The sequence below is a fragment of the Vulpes vulpes genome, chromosome X (genome assembly GCF_048418805.1).
Source record: "Vulpes vulpes isolate BD-2025 chromosome X, VulVul3, whole genome shotgun sequence".
In the NCBI taxonomy this organism is placed as follows: Eukaryota; Metazoa; Chordata; class Mammalia; order Carnivora; family Canidae; genus Vulpes; species Vulpes vulpes.
Genome location: NC_132796.1, coordinates 119,432,991 through 119,443,805, shown reverse-complemented (window position 1 = coordinate 119,443,805; position 10,815 = coordinate 119,432,991).

Here is a 10,815-nt window from a genome sequence, read left to right as displayed (position 1 = left end):
ACAGGGTGAGAAGGGGCCAAGGCATATAAGCAAAGGTGGAGGTTTGACCATTGACCATGGATTTAGCTGGAAAGCGGGAAAAATCAGGCCAGGGGGTGGAGACAGGGGATGGTGAAAAGCATTCCCTTCAATGGATGTGGGATCCTGGTAGGGTACTGAGCTGTGTGTAGCATGAAAGGGAGTGAGCCACACACGCAGGGAGGTAGAGAGGTTGAACCTAGGGAAAATGGACAAGCAGTGTAGTACAGTGGTCAAGAGCCTGGACAGTGGAACGATAAGTTTTGGGACCCAGTTCTGATTTTCTAGTTTCTAGCTTTGAACCCAGGGAAAAATTGTCTTTCTCTGAGCCTCAGGTTCCTCATCTACGAAAGAGAGTATAAGAAGAGTACTTACAGCTGGGGCAGGGTTTTTGTTTGTTTGTTTGGATTTAAATGAGCACCTCTACAATAAGCTTAATCGAAATGGTTCGGAACAGTATCTGTACACAGTTCCTCTCTACGTCTTTGATATTATTAACATCATGCAGGTGTTTCAGTTATCGGGCTGACAAGACCTAAGGTGTGACTCCGAAAGTGAGTGGCTAAGTAAGGATGTAACAAGATCACTGGCAAGGGAATAAGAAGATCACGGAAGGATTATCGCAAGGATCCTGCGTGTGGATTTTGAAATCAACATAAGATACATGTTTTGAATATTGTTAAGAAAGGAAATTTCCTCCTCAGTGACTGGCAGATAAGATGATTGTGGTGCTTTTGTATATTCCTGGTAAACACAAAGGACGTAAGCTAGGTGATAAGAGAGAAGATATTAAAAATACTCATTGAAAAACTATTCAAGTTTCATCTAGATTTGTCGCTGTTAAATTTTACAATAGTTAAATTTTACAAGTGGTCATCGCAGCTTTCTTTTTCCCTTTTGCGTCCGTAGAATATATTCCGACTGCAACAGGAATTATTACAACACTCCAAAACTGTTGAGAGCCAGAGAATGCGAGCATTTGAAGAGCTGTGTGAGCAATTCTCAAAGGTCTGTCGAATTTGGTAACACGATACAGTCTCATAAAATGGACTATGGACATGGCAGTAGAAAACTGTTGTTTTTCTTTCTTAATGCAGGTTAAAAACATTTTGGTCATGCCTTTAATTACTTAGGCAATCAAAATCACGCATTTTCCATTTTGAACTCACTGTTCTGATTTTAACGTAAATGCTAAATGTACTTTTACTTTTCAGATTCGTTCATGGCTTTGTGGGTGTTTTTCAAAACCGGGAATGGTAGATTGGGGATTTTACCAAGAAATTGGCAGGAGACTGATCCTTTAATAACAGTTTAATCATGGCTGTTTGTTCCTGAGTCAGTTTTCCTTAGGAGAGCAGTGATGAATGTATCATTTGAACGTAGGAAGTCTAAATCATTTCTCAGCGTCATTTACTTTTCTTTGTACGGCCAAAGTTTCTTAAACAGCAAGTAGCCAATTCTATTCTCAATTGCATTTTATTTTAATTTTGTTTGGAAGTAGGCTCTTAATTTGTTCATGAGAGACAGAAAGAGAGAGAGGGAGAGACACAGGCAGAGGGAGAAGCAGGCTCCATGCAGGGAGACCAACGTGGGACTCGACCCCGGGTCCCCAGGATCACACCCTGGGCTACAGGCAGCACCAAACCGTTGAGCCATCCAGGCTGCCCTTCAGTTGCACTTTATAAGTATCTTGTGGCACATTTGCTTTTAGAATGATTAGAGTGACTAAGAGTGGCCTTATATGCCAACTTACAGTTTCAAGAGACAGCACAGATGTATAGGAGAATGAAGGAAGCCAGAGTGAGAGTATAAGCTTGTGAACTGAGATTACCTCCACTCACATTTTCACATTAGCAAATTATCCTCAGTGACACAGACCTCTGTGGCTCCAGCTTGGTGGTGGTGGTGGTGGTGCTATTTCTTGGAATCACTTGGCTATTCACGGACTTTTGTGGATCCACGTGATCTGTAGGATTGCTTTGTAGAAGCATTTCTGTAGAAAGAATAGCATTGGGGTTTCGTCGGGGATAACATGGAGTCTGTAGATTGATTTGGGCGGGATGGGCATTGGAGCAATACCAAGTCTTCCCGTCTATGAGCATGGGATAATTTTTCCATGTATGTATACCGTCTTTCATTTCTTTCATCAGTGCTTTCTAGTTATTTTTTTAAGATTTATTTATTTATTTACTTATGATAGACAGATTGAGAAAGAGAGAGAGAGTTAGGCAGAGACAGAGGAGGAGAGAGAAGCAGGCTCCATGCCAGGAGCCCGACGTGGGACTCGATCCCGGGACTCCAGGATCGTGCCCTGGGCCAAAGGCAGGCGCCAAACCGCTGAGCCACCCAGGGAACCCCAGTGCTTTGTAGTTTTCAGCGTCCTCCGAGTCCTTCACATTCTCGGTTATGGTGCTTTCCTAAGTATACGTTACTCTTTTTGGACGCTGTTGTAAATGGGATGTTTCCCTAATTTCACTTTTGGGTAATTCGTCGTTGCATGTAAAAATATAGCTGACATTTGTGTATTGATTTTATGACTTGTGACTTTGCTGTTTTCATTAATTATTGTCAGTTTTAAAAGATTCTTACTTATTTCAGAGAGGGAACGAGAGGGGGGAGAGAGAGAACGAGGTGTGGGGGAGGTGTGGAGGGAGAAGGAGAAGCAGACTCCACACTGAGCAGGGAGGCCATTGTGTGGCTCCATCCCAGGTCCTGCGATCATGGCTTGAGCCGACAGCAGATGCTTAACAGATGTAGCCACACAGGCACCCCCATTTGTTACTTCTAACAGGAAACAGGGTTTCCGCCCTGTTTTGCGTTGCTTTCTTTTGCGTGTTGGAATCTGTGGGGTTCTGCACATATAAGGACACACTATGGGGACGCCAGGGAGGCTCATTGGTTGAGCTGCTGCTTTCGGCTCAGGCCGTGATCCTGGGGTCCTGGGATCAAGTCCCACAGCAGGCTCCCCGCAGGGAGCCTGCTTCTCCCTCTGCCCATGTCTCTGCCTGCCTCTCTCTCTCAGTCCTCTGATTTCAAAATAAGTACCCTTTAGAGGATTTTAGCGTTACACATACACGAAATAGTTATATTCCATTTGTTTCCCAGGAGAGAGCATGTTGCTCTAATGCTCTGCCAAGTCCATTTATCGATGGGATGGAGGTTTCATCAGGTAACAGGAATTAATGCTTCCAAATGCTCTTGCCCAGTGTTACCACGTAGGGTTGCAAATCTAGTGTTTTCCTCGCCTCCTGCATTTCCTTGTCCTTCCCCTCCAGTTACTCGTAGGCTGTGCGGTACTGACGTCAGCCGTGGTACTTTAAATGCTTCCTTCAGATTCCCACTGCAGATGCCCTAGTTGAGGACCTCATCATCCTTTGCTTCCCCTATGAAACTCTCATCTGATCTCTGCGTCCTTCACAGGGCTGAGACATTATCTTCCCATGGCACGGTTCTTCCCTCCTGGAAGCCTGTCCGTGGTTTCCCCTGGTATACTTCTAGATATTCAAAGATTCACCATAGCATGATGCCCTTTTTAGCTTTATTTGCTGCCTCCCACTTGTCCTGATTAATGCCTTGTCTTAACTCTTACTTCTACACCTTGCTCATGCCCTTCACCTGGAATGTTTTTAACTTCTCTCTCTTCGCCTATTGAAATCTTCTCTTGCCAGCTAAGTCGGCATTAATCCCCTTCTGCTGCTGCATAGACCCAACAGGTTGTGCTTCCATAAGGATCATAAATTCTTTTTAAATTTTTATTTATTTATGATAGTCAGAGAGAGAGAGAGAGAGAGAGGCAGAAGCAGGCTTCATGCACCGGGAGCACGACGTGGGATTCGATCCCGGGTCTCCAGGATCGCGCCCTGGGCCAAAGGCAGGCGCCAAACTGCTGCGCCACCCAGGGATCCCTGGGATCATAAAATTTTTGTATCGTTTCCGTTTGCTCTTGGCCCTGGAGTGTGGAAGGGATAGCATGTTCACTCTTAATTTCCTCCACAGTACTCAATTCCATACTTTTTACATGGTATGCGCTATTTCGCCACTTGTGGAATGAATGGCAACATTTAAAATGTAGGTTGTGTTTTTCATAACTTGAAGAGGTGACATCGTGGACCATTTTACTCCCTCCAAGGAAATCATGCTCCCTTGACTACTACTGATAATAAATGCGCTCTTACCTGGTGTTAGAAAGCTGATTACTGGATTTCCAAATTATAGCATTGGTTGGCATGGACTCCCAGGCTTCTCCTATTTTGGGGTCCATTTTGACCTTGACCCTAAGTGCCTGACATTGACCCCTTGCTTTGAGCAAAGTGTGGTAGAGCTGTGTCTCCTAAAATAATAATGTTTTGGGGCACCCGGGTGGCTCAGTTGGTTAAACGTCCAACTCTTGATCTCACTCAGGTCTTGATCTCAGCGTTGTGAGTTGGAGACCCGTGTCGGGCTCCACGCTGGGCGTGGGGCTTACTTAAAATAACAATAGCATTTAACTCAAATCTGATATTTAAATTATTCTTAGTGAAGGTTCTTCACACATGTAGATGTGTGATTTAGATTTTTTAATTCGAATAACTATTGGCCATCACTGCCATATTAAAAGAGTAGTGCTTTTGAAGTTTAGTTTTGCATGTTTTGAACATAAGAAGAAAATGCAGGTTTGGAACTGGACTGTGTTTTCTGTTTCAGGACATGAGAGACTTGGACATCAATCAGGACAATTTTCTTACTGGTGAGCAGAGCACGCTTGGGAAAGAAATGTCCATGTGGCAAAAACAACTTGTGATGGAATACGTAAGTAAACATTTAGACATTGAGATGGTCTGTTTGCAGTTATATGTATAATCCTTTGATAAATACTAAAGGCGTATGTTCTCTCGTTTCATTTAATAGCAACGTCAACAGGCGGCACTCCTTCGAGAGTCTCTTCGTTTTCTGCTGGAATGTGTCTTTGATGACATTTGAAGAAAGGACTTGAACCAAGTAACATGAAGATTGTGGTTTAACGATTCTAGTTTAAATGATCACATCCTGTTATTCGTTGGCTTAAGTGCAAGGCCCTCTTTCTGTGTAAACCCAAGTGAGAGTGAAACAGTTATGTGAGTAGCAGCAATTCCAAAGTTATACGCAGGAAACGTTCAGACCTTTGGTAGGACTGGTGACTTTTTTTCTCCCTAACGCTGTCAATTAAATTTTAGCAATAGAGGTGATTCACGTTTAAGTTTGCTTCAGTGAATCTCTATCAGTCCCAAAAGATAGAAAGTACAATTAGAAACGGTTACCGTGCTCCTCCGGAAGGCGGGGGAGGAAAGAATGTATACACCCTTTTGTATATACTCATTAAGTTACAGGGCCAAGGGATCCCTGGGTGGCGCAGCGGTTTGGCGCCTGCCTTTGGCTCAGGGCGCGATCCTGGAGACCCGGGATTGAATCCCACATCGGGCTCCCGGTGCATGGAGCCTGCTTCTCCATCTGCCTGTGTTTCTGCCTCTCTCTCTCTCTCTCTCTCTGTGACTATCATAAATAAATAAAAATTTAAAAAAAATTAAAAAAAAAAAAAAAAAGTTACAGGGCCAATTGTAATGAAAAGAAGATTTGAAATACCATCTACTCCAGGAAATCACAAAATTTATGAAAAGCAACTTAAGTTTGTGCCCCAGAATAAATGAAACTGCAAAGAGTCATTAAGACACCTGAATAAGATGTGTAAATATCACTTGTGAGACACGGCGTCGTCAATATGCCGTTTCGACCAAAGCAATTAACATGTCATTTGATTGATCTCGGCCCACTGTTAAATGACACCTGCCCTGAGCATTCGTTGACAGTATTGCCTTTGCCTGTACAAGAACTTAGCTACCCAAGGTAGAAACATTTTGAACCTGTCTTGAGAGATTCATTACCTAGAAAATTTTGTTTTGCAAGTTTAATATTCAGCAAGTATGTGGAAAGTTGATTGTATGCTCATCTAAAAGCGTCAACAATTAAATTCTGACACCTTGTCTTTTCTGGCGCCCTTCTAACATGCATGACCGTATGAAATCTCCAACTGCAAGCACTCGCTGTCATAAGAACGAAGTTGTCTGAGAATTAGTTTGGAATAAACCGGTTACACATATTCTCTAAGTGACTGAAGTTCCTTTCGTGACTCACTCAGAACAATAACACGAAAAATACTCCCTTTTGGAGGAGAGGACTGTCTTTCCCCCGTTTTTCTGCATGTTTAAAATGTTAATTATGGCCCCTAGAGCCACTCTTCTATTTGTTTTATGGTTTTCCTCGTTTCTTTTTTTATACTAAATTTATTTTTTATTGCTGTTCAACTTGCCAACATACAGAATAACACCCAGTGCTCATCCCGTCAAGTGCCCCCCTCAGTGCCCCTCACCCATTCACCCCCACGCCCCGCCCTCCTCCCCTTCCACCACCCCTAGTTCGTTTCCCAGAGTCAGGAGTCTTTATGTTCTGTCTCCCTTTCAGATATTGCCTACCCATTTCTTCTCCCTTCCCTTCTATTCCCTTTCACTATTATTTATATTCCCCAAATGTATGAGAACACATAATGTTTGTCCTTCTCCGACTGACTCATTTCACTCAGCATAATACCATTCCAGTTCCATCCATGTTGAAGCAAATGGTGGGTATTTGTCATTTCTAATGGCTGAGTAATATTCCATTGTATCCATAGACCACATCTTCTTTATCCTAGTTTCTAAAGTAAGTGCAAACATATTCTATTTTTCTTTTCTTTAACACTTTCTCCACTCACGAGACACACACAGAGAGAGAGAGAGACAGAGACAGAGAGACAGAGAGAGGGGCAGAGACAGAGGCAGAGGGAGAAGGAGGCTTGATGCAAGGAGCCCCATGTGGGACTCGATCCCGGGACTCCAGGATCATGCCCTGGGCTGAAGGCAGACACACAACCAACTGAGCAGCCCAGGCGTCTCCATGTTCTATTTTTCTAACTTATAACTTACTTCCCTCAGGTAGGGAGAAGGGAGTCCTCCACCACAAGCGAATATCTGATATAAAGTGACACTGTACTCCTTAAATACTTCATTTCAATGAGAGGGATTTTCCCCTTGAGCCAAAACATTAAGTCTTAAGTATTTCCTCAGGCTGTTTTCTCCAAGTTTTTATTTCAATTCCAGTTAGTTAACGTACAGTATAATCATTAGTTTCAGATGTAGAATTTAGTGATTCAGTGCTTCCATACTCGCCCCCCGGTGCTCATCACTGACAAGTGCCTTCCTTATTGCCCATCACCTATCTCACACCCATTTCCCCACCACCACCACCACCGCCACCACTTCCCCTTGAGCCACCATCAGCTTGTTCTCTGTAGTTAAGTCTGTTTCTTGGTCGGCCTCTCTATTCCACCCCAGTCCATGTTCATTTGTTGTGTTTCTTAACTTCCACACGTGAGCGAAATCATATGGTACTTGTCTTTTTCTGACTGCCTTGTTTTGCTTAGCGCAATACTCTCTGGCTCCACCCACGTTGCTGCAAATGGCCAAGATTTCATTATTTGTCATGGTTCAGCAATACTCTGTGTGTGTGTGTGTGTGTGTCTGTGTGTGTGAGTGTACATACTGGGACTGCATCAATACAAAAGGCTTCTGCGCAGCAAAGAAACAATCAACAAACTTAAAGGGCAACCTATGGAATGGGAGAAGATATTTGCAAACGACATATCGGATAAAGGGTTAGTATGCAAAACACATAAAGAACTTATCAAACTCAACAACCAAAAACCAAAGAATACAATTAAAATGGGCAGAGGTTATGAATACGCATTTTTCCAAAGAAGACATAGAGATGGCCAAGTGACACACGAAAAGATGCTGAACATCACTCATCATCGGGGAACTACAAATCAAAACTACAATGAGGTGCGGGCGCCTTGGTGGCTCGGTCGGTCAATCGTCTGCCTTCGGCTCGGGTCATGATCCCAGAGTCCTAAGATTAAGCCCCTTGTCCGGCTCCAGCTCAGCAAGGAGCCAGCATCTCCCACTCCACTCCAGCTCCTGCCCTGTGACGCTATCTCTGTCACTGTCTCGGTCTCTGTCTCAAACAAATAAGTCTTGAGAAAACCCACAGCCCTACAATAGGGTATCACCTCACACCGGTCAGAATGGCCAAAATTAACAAGACAGGAAGCAACAGGGTATGGCGACGATGTGGAGAAAGGGGAAGCCTCTTAAACCATTGGTGGGAGTGCCACTTGGGGCAGCTCCTCTGGAAAATAGTGTGGAGGTTCCTCAGAAAGTCACCCATAGTACTACCCTGAGACCCAGCAATTGCACCACTGGGTATTTACCCAAAGGTTACAAAAATAGTAATTTGAAGGGATATGTGCCCCCCGATGTTTACAGTAGCATTCTCAACAATAGCCAAGTTATGGAAAGAGCCCAAGGATCCATCAGCTGATGAATGGGAAAAGAAGTTGTGGTATATTTCACACGTTTAAGAAGATTATTATTTGAGAAATGTTGCCACCAGGCCCAGAGGCAAAATAAGTGCTCCAGTGTGTTGTCTGTGTATTTTCATGCATATCTGCATACTTTCCCTTCTATGCAATATAGACTTACTGACTTCAGTTCAATACGTTTCCCTGTTGCTTAAGATAACTGTAGCACATGCTCATGACTCCATTATTTTCTTATTGTTTCATTAGATAGCATATGGTCTGCAGAGCCGCTGGATTCAATCAAACATCGAGTCAGATGGGAGGACTGCTGTCTCACCGAATGGCTCTTACTCATAGTGTTACCCGACACTGTTCATAAGGAGTAAAAACTTGGGGGGGGAGGGTGGATATTGGCTGCTTGTGTTTACTATCCACAGAGAGATATATTATCTACAAAATGATTAAACTGTGGGTCAAAACAGTAAACGGTGTCTCCAAAATACCATTCGCTTTTCGTCCTGTGAGCTACCGATAAGGAAGTGAAACAAACGGTTCATTCATTGCTTCAGATTAATACAAGTTGGTCAGAATCACGGCATATTTTACCATTTAATTTTACATGTTTTCCTGTTCATTCTCAGCACTGAGTATTATTGATAACTTGAACTTGAGGTCAAGACGAGTCACTTACAGAGAAGAGGCAGGCCGGAGGAAGGGTAGGGGTCCTCGTTGCATCTGGCCCCCCAAATTCAGCTAGATAACTTTCAAACCCTCCTGAACACCCATGAATTCAACCTGAGATGTAAGGGAAGGACAGTTGGAATGCTATAAATAGAAAAGTGACCACTTTTTGCAAGGCGTTCTGCACTGGACAAAACGACCAGGAGGATGAATTCACCGCAAAAGGAAGAGCCGGAGGTGATACTCTGTGCCACAGATCTAATGGATATGGATTTAAGTAAGATGTGGAGATAGACACCAGGATCAGAATTATCAAATTTCTGGTGAGTCTGGGCAAACGCATAAAAGACTCTAGAGAATCTCTTCCTGCAGAAATGAGATCTAGCTCTTTCTTCTGTGGTTATGCTGAGTGAAGTAAGTCAATCGGAGAAGGATAATCATCATATGGTTTCACTCTTCCGGGGAGTATAAGAAATAGTGAAATGGATTGGAAGCGAAAGGAAGGAAAGTGACTGGGAAAAATTACAGATTGAGAGACAAAGCGTGAGAGACTCCTGACTCTGGAAAATGAACAAAGGGTTGCGGAAGGGGAGGTGGGTGATGTGTTGGGGTAACTTGGTGACAGGCACTGAGGAGGGCCTTTGATAGGATGAGTACTGGGTGTTATACTGTACGTTGGCAAATCGAACTTCAATAAAAACCAATGAAAAACAACTCGAAAAAAAAAAGAAAATGAAATGAGGTCTAATCAGGGCAAAATTAAAAATACTCTAAGATGTGGTCTAACCTGGGTGCTCTAACAGCTCGCGTAAAAGAGTCAGAAGAGGGTGAGAGACAGAGAAGACTAGAAACCTAATCTCACATTTGGTAGGGGAACACTGACTCTCAAACTTTTCAAAAAGCATAAAAACCTTTGGAGAGAATCTCTTCCTGCACAAATGAGATCAAATGAGGCCAAAATTAAAAAGAGCCTAACAGAGATGCGGTCTAATGTAGGTGCTCTAACCGCTAGGGTAATTGAGGCAGATGAGAGAGTGAGTGACACAGAAGACTAGTAACTTAACCTCGCATTTGGTAAGGGAACACTGACTCTCAAACTTTTCAAATGCATGAGTGGGTAGCCCGTTAAAGTTTCAGTATCTAAATTGTATGGTATCACAGTCGGAATGCTAGCAAGAGTAATAAAGGGCTTACCTTAGAAAGTTGGAAGGTAGCCTCCTCGCATATCCCGCATAGCCGTCACTCATATCAGAATCTCACCGTTTCTGTGGAACAGCCACAAAGCTAACCATGTATCTCTGTGGTGGCCCCACAGAGGAAACTCGGCCCTTGTCTGAGTAGTTTCCGGCCTTGCATCCCAGGACTGACGGCTTTATGTACACCATGAATCATCAGTTCAAGTAATTTCTGACCACCAGTTGCGGCACCGGTTGTGCGCCACTGCCAAAGACACACTCCAATATTCGGGTGTAAAGATGAGGACATCCTCCAAAAACCCTAACTGCTACCTTCTAGCTCATTATTGCCAGGAGGATCTGTAGTCCTGTGTGAGTCCAGGGGACAGGACACTGGCGCCCTCAGGGATAGAGCAGAAGGTCAGCATCATACAGTGACACCGCATCTCTACCACTGCAGACGGTATGCGACACTGCCATAGACTGGAGCACGCAGCCTGAAGGAGTAACCAGATCGGAGCTGCGCTTTCCAGA